The 12,871-nt window shown below is 38.0% G+C and overlaps 1 pseudogene; it reads right to left on the bottom strand.

The window, feature by feature from the left end:
• Positions 1-3,458: 3,458 nt before the first annotated feature.
• LOC147070969 (uncharacterized) lies at positions 3,459-4,698 on the bottom strand (annotated as a pseudogene).
• Positions 4,699-12,871: the final 8,173 nt, after the last annotated feature.

Here is a 12,871-nt window from a genome sequence, read left to right as displayed (position 1 = left end):
GTATTTTTATTACTTACATTGAAATGAATGTAATTCACGTGGCAGCAAGGCATTTGCTTTATTGAAGCGAATCGAAATGATTCGCGTAGCATTGTTGCACTGTTTCTGTTAAACTATTTGCTGGATGGGTTGCACTCAAGTCGATTCCCTTCATTGAAGCACCTTGTGATATACAACATTTTTTGTTTTGTTGTCAGGTGCGAGAACGAACAAAGCGGATGGTTTGCCGACACGTGAACATGCTACGTACAATTGACCGTGAGAGAAACATTCATTTTCTAGATTCAGGCCACAGACACTCAAGGATTGGCCTTGTGATTTGTTGATCGTCATGGCGAATGCAAGACGAATCGGAAATTGAATTTGTTTAAACTCGAATGGCATATCGGTTGGGATCATCGGAATTCTCGGAATGAGAACTTCCTCACCTTTGAACATTCCTTTGATTATCGTCGCGTAAATCACATTGCCCATAAGATTTCTCACCACCAAACGCGTTCCGTTACATAGTTTTGGTTGGTTCAGATTTCGAAGCATGATGATTACCGAACCAACTTTCAGTTGTAAATTATGCGGTGGCAAGCCAGGCAGATCCAATGAGTTTAAAAATTCAGTCGGATAGTTGGTTGCTTCGTCTTCGTTTGTTACACTGTCGATAGATTTAAAGTAATGCAGTGGACCAACGATTTGATTTTGAATTGTGAAGTTTAAGTGATCCACATCTTTGTTCTTTGCCGCAAGAATTGCTCGTTCACTCAACCAATTGTGATTTTTATGGTTAGCAATGATGTTCGGGAACACTTTGTCGATGAGGTCGTCCTTCGTTGAGACGAAATTGCAAAAATTCTGCGCAAAAGAAATCAATCCGTTTGATTCGTCGACAGGAACACGGCCGTTACCGATAGTCAGCAATTGTTTGGAGAAATCTTCGGCAGATGGATCGTTTAGCAATGCAACTCGCATGTTTATCGTCAGCTGAAGTTTCTTCATATAGCGCCACAGAGTCGATGATTTGAGGCAAGCGTTTATTTCATCGGCAGCGGTCGATCTTGGAATGACTGGTAGTGTTTGGCGGAAATCGCCAGATAGTAGAATCATTGCGCCTCCAAAACACCTCGAGTCATTGCGCAGATCTTTCATAGTTCGATCGAGTGCTTCCAACGCGCGTTTATGCGCCATTGTGCATTCATCCCAGGTGATGATTTTACTTGCTACCAAAACTTTGGCCATTGCTGAGTGTTTCGCAATGTTGCATGTCGGTTTTTCAGTCGTTTGAAGGTTTAACGGCAATTTCAACGCTGAATGAGCCGTTCGGCATCCTTCTAGCAACGTGGCCGCTATCCCAGAAGAAGCAACTGCTACAGCAATTTCGGATCTCGCACGAACAGTGGCCAAAATCAATGACATGAGGAATGTCTTCCCAGTTCCACCGGGTGCATCGAGGAAAAATAAGCCACCATTTCCATCATCAATTGCCGTCATTATCGTATCGTAGACTTCCTTCTGTTGGGGGTTCAACAGTGGTACATTCGTTCGAACTGATTGGTTCAATGCATCTCGATCATATTCACGTTCACGTTCCAATTCTCGATTGAAAGCGTCGTTCATTCCATGATGTGGCGTTGGCATGCCTAACTTGACTAACAAACTGCCGCATATGAGGTAATACATGTCTTCGATCAAAAGCAAAGCCTGGTTATGAATCTCCTCATTCACCTCGAGATCGGGATTCCTTGAACTGACACGAATTTGGTGTAAAATGTCTTCTGACATGTCATCCTTGTACTTGTTCCACAGTTCAGGTGGATTCGATGGGAAGCATGTCGAAATAATGATAGCAAATAATGTACGTATCTGACTTGGAGATGCAGAAACAATTGCTTCAGCGATTGTCATGTCCCAATGAGTATCGTTTTCAAGTAAATTAAGCTGTTGACATGCAGCACGAAATGTTGGGCACACTACACCGTTGACTGTTCGAAGTGATTCAAATGATGTTGGCCCACGAACATTCACCAGCAACAACCGCAAGTAGAAGCATTCGTCATTCTTCGGATGAACTGTGTAAATGCGACCAAGAGCATCAGTAGAACGCACATCCGGATGATCAGGAACTGCATCGCCTTGCTTCCGACGCTGAAATTTCTTCGATGAAGCGTTCCAAGTGTAATAACGTGGCATCTCAGAGTAGAGTAACGTTCGTGCAAACGGATCGCTTTGGCAAATCGAAAAGAAACTGGTCAATGTTGTCGCTGGAGGTGTTTCAGCACGTTGAGCAACATTCGATGTGTTGAAATAAACTCGTTGACCATTCTCCAGATGCACCGCCAAATGTACAACAGTGGGATGACGTTCATGAATAGGGAATGAAAAAATACGCCAAATCGCTTCATTGCAGCTCACATATCGACCAACTTGATAGTGCGTGATTTCATCGTTGGTATTGGGAGTTTGAACGCCAAAAACCGCCATATCGCTGCCTTTGGTGACATATTTGCAGATGTATTTAATGGACTTCACTGAATTGCAATACTCCACATTGCAATGCGCCTTGAATGTTTTGGAAAGAAGTGGTGAATATGGAACAATCCAAGTGTTGTCGACCACGATATCGTTTCCTTTCACTTTCGTTGTGATAGTTCTACCGTTATCATCGGGTAATCGACGCCGATACAGTGGATAACCATCGTTGGCAGTGATAGTCTCCGCCGTCAAATTTCGTGGATAACGCTTTGAACACTTGCCGTCGACCATGCACGGTGATTGGGGGTTGATGGCGCCACACGGTCCGTGAATCATGTTAGTAATTACAACATCATGCAGGTCTGGATCGGTTTCGGGATCAGGAATCTCGGCACATATGATGTCATCTATTTGGTCTGGTCGAATTCTTTCGACTAACCAAATAAGAATGTGTGCATGCGGCAAGCCTCGTTTTTGCCATTCAATTGAGTACATCCAGCATCGAGTATCCCCAAAGACGCGATGCTTAACAATGTAGTTAATCAGCGACAGGATTTTTTGTTTGAAGACACGTGCGGTGATGTCGTGCCGATCACTTGATGTTTGTCCGGGGAGCAGTAGTTGAACAATTTCTATCCATTTCCGATTGCATGTAAAGGTGATAAATAGGTCTGGACGACCGTAATGACGAACATATGTCATTGCATCTTGCGCATATTCATGCATATGACGTGGGCTGCCAATGTACGTCGCTGGTAGAATAGTCAATCGACCAACATTAGCTGCATCTCCTTCGGTGCTGATTGCATCGCGTAAATGAATATACTCCTCCGAACGCAGTTTGGCTTGGTTCAACCGAATGAAAGTGAGGCGCTCCGTCTCGATTTTGACGTACATGTCGACGCAATATTGCTGAAGCAATCGACGAAATCGCAGCAAATAGTTGTCAGCATTTTGACGAATCATCAAACGATATGCGTAATAATTCATCGAGCTCACCTTCTTGGTTTCCACACCTGAAATGAAATCAGTGAAATTAGTGAAATTATTGTCATGTTGAAATGAAAATTATGATATCGATACTCACCGTTCAATGGATTTATCATCTTGAAATGAAATCATTGAAATTAGTGAAATTATTGTCATGTTGAAATGAAAATTATGAAATCGATACTCACCGTTCAATGGATTTATCATCTTGATATTAAAGTGATATCCATCGTCTCCTTGCCAAAACATCAGCGGGTATTGCAATGCATCGTATGAACGGTGTGTTTCGTATATTCTTTGCAGTTGTCCAGTGTCGCGACGTGTAAGTACAATATCGCGCGTTTCCAAGTTTTCACCAATAATCGCAATTGCGACTTCATCTATTGTTGGAGCGTTAAATTGGCGTTCGTGTGTTCCAGCGGGTCGTTTATCCGCTCTGATCACAACTTTGTAGTCATCACTTGGTATGCGATCCAAAGCAGTTTTGAACAACCGAACCAATGCATGATGTTCATGAAGTAGTTGCTGCAGATCTTGAAGAATTGCTCTTTTCATTGCCGTATTGATCGTTTGACGCCGATCAAGTTGTTCGTCCATATTGCCCATGAAGTAAATTTGGATGAATTTATGATGTGCGTCTTCAAGCGGTTGCAATGATCCAATTCGATGGTGAATTTGGCCTTAGATCTGTAAAGTCGAAAGCGAAGTGAGAATTACTGATTTATGATCACCAAAAGAAAATGAACGTTTATTCTCTCGAGCAGAAATTACCTTTAATGTTGGATTGAATCCGCGTTCTTCAATAATGTCTGCTCCAAATGAAGTCATTTGGAAACATCCGTTGTATCTTTGAGTGTTTGATAGAAAATGTCGTGATTCTGGTGTTTCGCCACGAAGCAATGAATGCAATGGCTCAGGTGGCGGAGGCAATAATGGCAATTTCACCTTGCCACTGAGACAGCACAATCCAGGCGTTTCTCCATCGAACTTCAATGCACCGCAATGGTCACACACATCCTCCATTGGGCCAATTCGAACAAAAACATGCGAGCTATAATCAATTGTGCAATCGTATTGAAACGCTACTCGATTCAAATCAACACTTGAAGCATTTCTTCTTGCGCGTCGAAGATTATCACGTTGTTGATCTGTGCGATATTCTCGACGATTTCTCATTGCCAATTGAGCCGTTTGACGTAATACCACTCTTTGTTCTTGTGTTTGTGAATCGCGAAGTCGAGCCATATTAACGCGGCGCTCTTCTCGTGCGATTTCTTGCTCATCTTCAGTGGATTGATAAACAATATTCCGAAGTCTAATTGCATTACGGCTTCGTTGTGAAAGATTAGATCTTCTGGCTCGTGGCATTGTAAATAACACTGAAAAATTAATCACACAATTCAAAATTACATAATGAAGCAATTATAGATGCGCAAACAATCACAAATTTCAAAACCTCACAAAGTGAACATCTTCGAAGGCAACTTACCGTTTGAAAATCACGATCGAAATAGCTATTTGTGCACCTAGCTGGTAATGATTATTCACGGAGATCGATTGTCGAATCAAGTCCGAAGGGCGAATTTTGAAATTGGTAGGTATATAATGAGTAATACCAACGATAAGATCATGTGACGTTAAATTCAATCGAACGAAAATTTTGGGATGTTTGCATTCGTTTGATTTATTTGATAGACGCAGTCGGAGAAGCAAAGAAGATTCAGGCAGGACTACTTCCTCACAAATTCGCCGGGATCTACAATAATTACTGCTATATACTACGAAAGTCTTTCAGGATTATCTGAGGCTAAACTAAATCAACTGTCAAAAGATAATGCAACACAACGCCATGTTCATTCTTTTGTTTCTATGTTTGTTTCTTGTTTATTGTTTCTGTCATGTATCAGAGTTGGCGTTGTATACTGATTTAAATTTTTTGTGATTTTCTTTTATTTTCGAATGCGCGAGATTTATTGTTCAAAATGTCAAAATGTATGAGAAAATTTATTTTATTCATAATTTTCTTTTCTGTGAATTTTTCCGATGTTTTAATAGTTATTCTGCTATTCCTGGCGGAGACAAATCCAACAAATCAAAGATCGTAAAAATCGGTCCAGCCGTTCTCGAGTTATAAATGGTGTAACTAACCCGACTTTGTTTTATATATATAGATTATATTAATAGCTTTTGTATAACATTTTAACTACCCCCTATTAAAAATATTGAATATCAGATACGAGGTGTCAATTTTAAAATCTCGAAATGAAATATTTATTCTTAAGTTAAAGTATTAAATTATGAAATATTTAGATACTGCAAAATGATTTTATTTTTCCCCTGGCTGTTCTATTTTTTCATGTTCTGTTTATCCGGTTACCCTAATATATACACAAGTAAGTATATAATATAACTATTTTTTCTAATACAACAGGTAATGCGACCCAATGACAGTAGTTTAGTAGTATAAGAGAAATAATTACATAAACACCTAGGTTTTGGAAAAATAATATCAATGTATTGTATCCTCACTGGGGATCGAATCCGGAGGTCGAGGTCTGCCAATATTCTGTAAGTTTTGATATCTTAATATAAAAAGACTAAAATCGAAATAAAACTTGACTCACCACGGAAGAATGTTGTCGTTTGACTTTATGCCCAAACCAATTGATCTGGATTGTTTGTTGTGGACGATAATCGTTGGAAAAGGACGAGAGACGTGCCGCGCTTTTGAAATAGGTTAGACTTTATTTTTCCGGAATGGGTGCTTAAGAACTACGTGATTGCGTTTCGTAATGTTTCGGCAGGAATCGTAAATCTTCGTATTTTTAACATGAAAAATTCATAATTAGACCTACCCATTCCGATGTATTATAATCATATATTTTTTTATACACAAACGTGTATAAAAACGCTATGGTTTTTTTCGTTTCCTTGCATAATTGTAGCTTAGCCCCGCCCTATCCCGATAATATTTTTTGTCAACCGTGTCCGATCCTAATAAGATCATATTATGGACCTCCACAGAGTGGAGGTTTGTATTAACAGATATTTTTTACGGGAAATGGATATCAGCCACTTGCTCAACCTATTAGGTCCATACTCTGACTCATACACAAATTGAAAAACAATAATATATGTGTACTTGCCAGACCCAGAATTCGAATCTGGGACCCACGACGCTATAGGCCTACGCTAATAATATATCGGACTCATATTCTCACCGACATCCGACCTACAGACACCCATGTTCACACTAGCACTATTATTATATAAGTCGTAGATTCAATACAATACTGTGCGTATCGCTGTAATCATCATCACCAGCCGGGGTCTATCCACAGCTGGACGAATACCTCTCCTAGCTCCCTCAACTCTTATCAGTCTCTAGTTCTTTGCTGCTACATACATCCACCGATTTTTTGAGTTTGTATATCCAACGGGTTTTAGGACATCCCCGTAGACGTTTAGTACCTCTTGGAAACCACTGTATGGCACCATTTGTCTAGCGGTTGTCCACTCTATCACATCGCGTATTCTTGTCTGCTTCCTTATCCATTGGATGGCTGTAATAATGTATAACTATCTAGTGTGGATAAATGTAGTATATACTTCAAATTGTATTAAAGGATATGTTTTATTCAAAAATTACCTCTGTTTAATAATGTACATTAAAGTTAGTCACATAAACGAAACACGAATTAAATATTAGTAATACTCCGGCGATATTATAATATGTATATCTAACATAATAGGAATGGTACGTCAGTCTTAAACTAATATTGTCTTTTATCGTCATTAAAGTCTGATTGCAATAATTCTTGTAATAAAAATTACAGTTAAATACTTACAAGATAAAAATAACTTTTTATGTACAACGTTTTTAAACTTTCTGTTCAATTATTATGCTCAAACTTGTACTTAAAATGAAGTAAATAAAAAACAAACAAACAAACAAAAAATATAGAATACTGAAATGTCATTTTCATTTCCATAGTAACGCACGTATATATTAATAATTTAGTTGAAGGACCATCTACTTAGCAACCAATAATAGTGGATTGGATTACGGATTTCTTCCGAAATAACTTTTCATACAAAACAGAATTAACTGAAAATGTTCTGATATATTCTAAAAGTTTCAAAAATGTCTACCAAGTCTGAAAGTTAGTTAAAAATCGATTGCAAGATTTATACTGGATAAACAACCACCGGACAAATAAGAATACGACCTAATAAAAACGTTGTAAAATGGGTAGTCACACAATTAATATCCATTTTGTGTTCTCTACCTCTGATGTTATTATCCTTAACTTGGTAGTTTATTCGAAGTGTAGCTAGAGGCATTCCAAATTTCACAAAGATTGTCGCGAAAATCACGACAGACTACTCCGACAATAAAATTCCAAACAACTTACTCTTTGTTCAGGTAAACAGTAATTTAAATTTGAATTTCACTCATTTGAAATAATTTAAATTGCTACCATTAAGAATTTAAATTGTATTAGACATACTTTTGAATTCATCGCATAATTATAATGGAAACTGTATAGTTTAATTAATATCAACGTTTTAATTCACAGAAGTAAACGTTTATGTCCGTTCATTCTATTGCTATTTCATGAACAGGAAACTCTCTTCTCTGTGTCAGAATCTCTTCTGTATGCATGAAGGGTCATTAACACTACGTATACATCTCGTACGCGCAATTTAATGACAAAAACATCTTTAAAAAACAAATTTTGCACAAAATCCAGCTTGCACTTGAGAAAAAAGCATTCCAAAGAGGTATAATATCATCCCTAATTGATAAGAACATCAGCTGAATGCAGAACTATTGTAACTCACATTTGAAATATTTTGCAGAAGAGTTTTTTTGAAACAACCTTCTTCAGTTATTCATTATTTATATAGACAAGTGTATGCACCATTGTTTTCATCAATAATCCTACTAAAATTTGATGCATACATAATACATAAAAACAATATTATTAATTTCAGTAACTTGTTTCAAAGTATTCTCTTATCTCTAATCTTTAAGACTTATATAGGTACCTACTACTAGGCTTTAACCGCACGGTTTTTGTCTCCGTAGTCGACGCACATTTACCCTGCAGCGATGCTACAAAATCGATCCACGCGCTGCAGTTATATAGCATGGCAAGAGGCTCGGAACGAGATTCTAGACCAAGATAAATGGCGTAATCTTGTGCTTTCTATATGATACTGAAACGTGACAGATTAAAGTAATCAAGTATTTCTATTGAGTTCATCAACAAGAAAATTTTAAGAGCAAAAACGAGGTTATGAACTCTTTATCTTCATTTGTATTGTCCCGTACGTTCAAGAAAGTTCATTAACCCTAATCCTTTGTTTAACATCCGTCATTTTTTAATACCCTCCGAGTAAAGTATGATAGATGCTTTTATTAAGTAGTACGACCAGTAAGACGGTGTGATTTACGTTTGAACAAAACGTGACGAGATTTTCCATGAATATTTTAAACTTTCAATATTGCTTTTCCGGGAAAGTTTACTTGAACGAGCTTTTTTATAGTCACGCGTGGCAAAATTATGCCTACAGTAAATATAAATATATTTTCCAATCTCTAATTTTATGATATATAAGCTCCTCTTTTATTCTGCAATAATCTCCCGATTATTATAGATTATTATATTATATCATAAGTGGTGGATAAATAAGTGGACTGTATTGGATGTTTTATGGCGAAATAAAGAGACTCCAGGCACTCACCTGATGTTGTAGGTGGCATGAATATCTCTCATTCTGATCACCGACTTGGACGTCGTTGATGACTCACAATATTCACACAAACGGTCAAAGGTAATTGCAGTGACTTCATTTTTTGTATCACTTGTAGATATTATTGTTGCGGTGAATCAAATGCGATTAGATGCTAGCGGTATTTAAATTGTTAAGTCACTGAGTATTAGGTACCCAGGAGAGATATAGAAAAAGAGGTACATGTAAGTTGTATGTATGCAGTTCATCGTGGGACACTTATTCCTGCGCTGCAGTACCTGAAATATGAGTTCGTATAACATTTTATGAATTTATTTGAACATTTCACCGTGGAATACATTTGTAACAAAATGCGGCGATAGTTTGCAAATAGTACTGTTCCAATTAGATTAACCCTAACCTAACCTAACCTAGTAAAGACATCTCCACATGTTGTAGCATACGTACAAATATACTTTAGATTAAATGTTGCACGAACTCATGTTTCACGTACTGCGGCGCACGAATAAGTGTCCTGCGGTGAACTGTTTACGTACAAATTTCCAGATAAGAGAAAAACAAACTTTGAAATTAGGAGTTAAAGTAATAATTGGTGCAAACTGTAGGCGTTAACTTAATGTTATAGAAAATAGTGCCATGTCAAAATGGACGAATGTTTGGTTGAACAAGACTTTAATATTCTCAATCTGTCTTGAAAGTATTGGTATTTATACCCTAATTGAAAAATAATATGGTGTTGGAGGCTAATCCTAAGGATTGCACGACCCAAAGGACGAGGATTTTTGTATTTTTTTTAACCCACGTTGTCACACTTCATCCAAAAATACTTAACCTCTCTGTCATATTTTACTTCATATTTCATTCGTTGAAAGGTAACATGTAAATTGTACGTAAAACATTTCACCGTGGCGGAAAGAGATGACTGTATATTATACGGTCTCCAATTTTATTAGATTCACATTAATTCAATTTTCATAGCTGGTTTTGGCAAAATTCATGAATTTAAGAATGAAAACCTAACCTAAGCTAACAAATAATAATCCAGTATATCGATACTAGTATTTCTATCGTATCGTATCGATCGTATACTATTTTCAAAATTTGTTTGCTGCTGGCTTCCTGTAAAGTGTAAACCGACAATAAACGTGTTTTATTTAGACATAAATTTCATGTCAGTACTATATGATCCAAAAAGGTTGGACGGTCTTTAATATACGGCCATATATTTCAGATACAATATTTTACAGTGAAGTGTGATACGGCAAACTGAATAAGTACAAGTTTCCGGAAACGATTTCGTATTGTACAAAAATTCCACTCGGTTTAATTTTTTGTCAGTTTTTAATCGGCCTAAAGGTTTCGGTCAAATTTCCTTTCTGTAAATTGCATATAACTGGTAGTGGGGTAGCACTGTATTTATATTTGGGCAAAATAATACGACCGAAAATATTGTGTTCTGTGTAATAAATTGAGAATGAAACACAGAGGGCGCTGCTGCAGGGCGCGGCGGAGACAGTGAAGACAAACGAGGTGCGTAATGATGATTAAAGATGGCGTCCCGCGTCTGAGAACCATTACAGCGAATAAACTTACCCATTGAAGCAATATCGCCTTGATGAATTGCAGCGTCAGTTTTATTGGATACACGAATGATGACGGCTTACAAATAGAAGCCATAAGCAAACATGAACAATATCAGCATGTTGAATGAACTCGTATTGTTTCATTAGAATCTTTAACCCTTGTAATACCAAGACAATTTAATAAGCCAAATAAAGTACAGTGTATAAAGAAACATAATATACGGGTTTGTGATGTTTTAGAATGAAATGTTTCAAATGGAAGTAGGCCAATCGTTGGACATATACAGTCATCCAAGAGGTACAAAACGTCTTCAATGTAGATCTAGAGACCACTGGATCTACGCTATGGTCATGTTCTGCGGAAGTACGTGTCAACGCATAGCACAGGACCGAGAGAAGTGGAATCAGCTTGAAGAGGCCTTCATCCAGCAGTGGATAGATTCAGGCTGACGATGATGATGATAAAGTACATATTACCAATTAGATATAAATAAAAAGATTTCAAATAAAACACAATGATGGATAAGTATATTGGCGGTATTGGATTTATGTTGGTAAGAATAGTGGATCCCGGGCACTCACCTAGTATTGACGGTGGCAGGTATATCACTCTGTAGATATTGATATTGCGTAAAACCCGCAGTGTGTCCTCGGTACATGCAAATGACATCGAGATTTTCATTGATTATTATAGTATGCCCAAGATAGAATATACAGTAGTAGTAGGTAGTCATCATCATCAGGGGCGCGACAACCCGGTGTGGGTCCTGGCCTCATCCAACAGCTTCCTCCACCTGTCCCTATCCAGTGTGGTTTCCAATTCCAATTTGGTACCCCCAGAATACGGCAGTCACTGGAAGCTCCATACAACCAGCGAATCTTTGGCCTCCCTCTTCTTCTACGTCCTATTGGATTGCTGGACATCACTCTCTTTGCCGGTTCATTGTCATTCATATGGTGCACATGACCTAGCCATCGCAGTCTCCCAATCTTAATTGATTGAACTGCGCTGCAATCTTTGTACAGACCGTAGAGCTCAGCATTATATGTTCTCCTCCAATTGGTGCCATCCCTGATCGGTCCATATATACGGCGGAGAATTTTTCTTTCAAAGATGTTCAGGGCTCGTTCATTTCCAGGTTTCCGATGCGTAGGTGAGCACTGGCTTTACAAGTGTCTTGTGAAAAGTGCTTTTAGTTCGGCGAGATAGTATGCGGGATTTAAAATGTCTTAACAGGCCAAAGTAGCATTTATTCGCAGACATGATTCTCTTGTTGATTTCTTCTGTAATATCATTATATTAAGTTACAACAGATCCAAGGTATATAAAACTGTCGACCGTATCAAACTTGTATGCACCAATATCTAACTTTGGTGCGACTTCTCGTGGTGTGACATAGACAGGCATGTATTTAGTTTTTGCCTCGTTTATTTGTAAACCCATTCTTTTGGCAGAGGCTTCTAGTGCTGTGAATGCCTTTTTCAGTGCCAATTCTGATATGGCAATAATGTCGATATCATCAGCATACGCCAGCAGCTGCAAGGCTTAGTAAATATCGTGCCGCTGTCACGGGCATCAATCTTTGCATCCCGTATCGCCTTTTCTAGCGCAATATTGAAAAGAAGGCATGCCAGAGCGTCACCTTGCCTGAGGCCATTCAGTGATACAAATGGTTCGGATATTTCCTCTTGAAGCTTCACCCGGCATTGTACTGGTGTCATTGTCATCTCTACAAGTTTAATTATTTAAGTAGTAGGTAGTAGAAGTGAAAAATCACATAAACGCTCAAACTTTAAGAAATCACATAAATGTATTGTGACCTCACCGGGGATTGAACCAGAGTCCCCGGATGGAGAAGCCAATGATCTGAGCATTAGACTACGAGAACCATCCTAACATATATCTCAATGACATGCTTATTGAAAAAATAATTATAACGTAACTTGTATGGATGTTGTGACACTTGATAGAGTTACATGTAAATACCTGATCAAGAAATTTCAAAGCTGACCTTTTGAATTTTTGATAAAAACTATCTACAGCAAGATTTATTTTATTTTGTTACCGTAAAAGG

The sequence above is a fragment of the Rhyacophila brunnea genome, unplaced genomic scaffold (genome assembly GCF_057557595.1).
Source record: "Rhyacophila brunnea isolate RB1 unplaced genomic scaffold, BYU_Rbru_1.0 scaffold_21, whole genome shotgun sequence".
In the NCBI taxonomy this organism is placed as follows: Eukaryota; Metazoa; Arthropoda; class Insecta; order Trichoptera; family Rhyacophilidae; genus Rhyacophila; species Rhyacophila brunnea.
The sequence above is the reverse complement of the archived record's forward strand: the minus strand, read 5'-3'. Positions and strand labels throughout refer to the sequence as shown.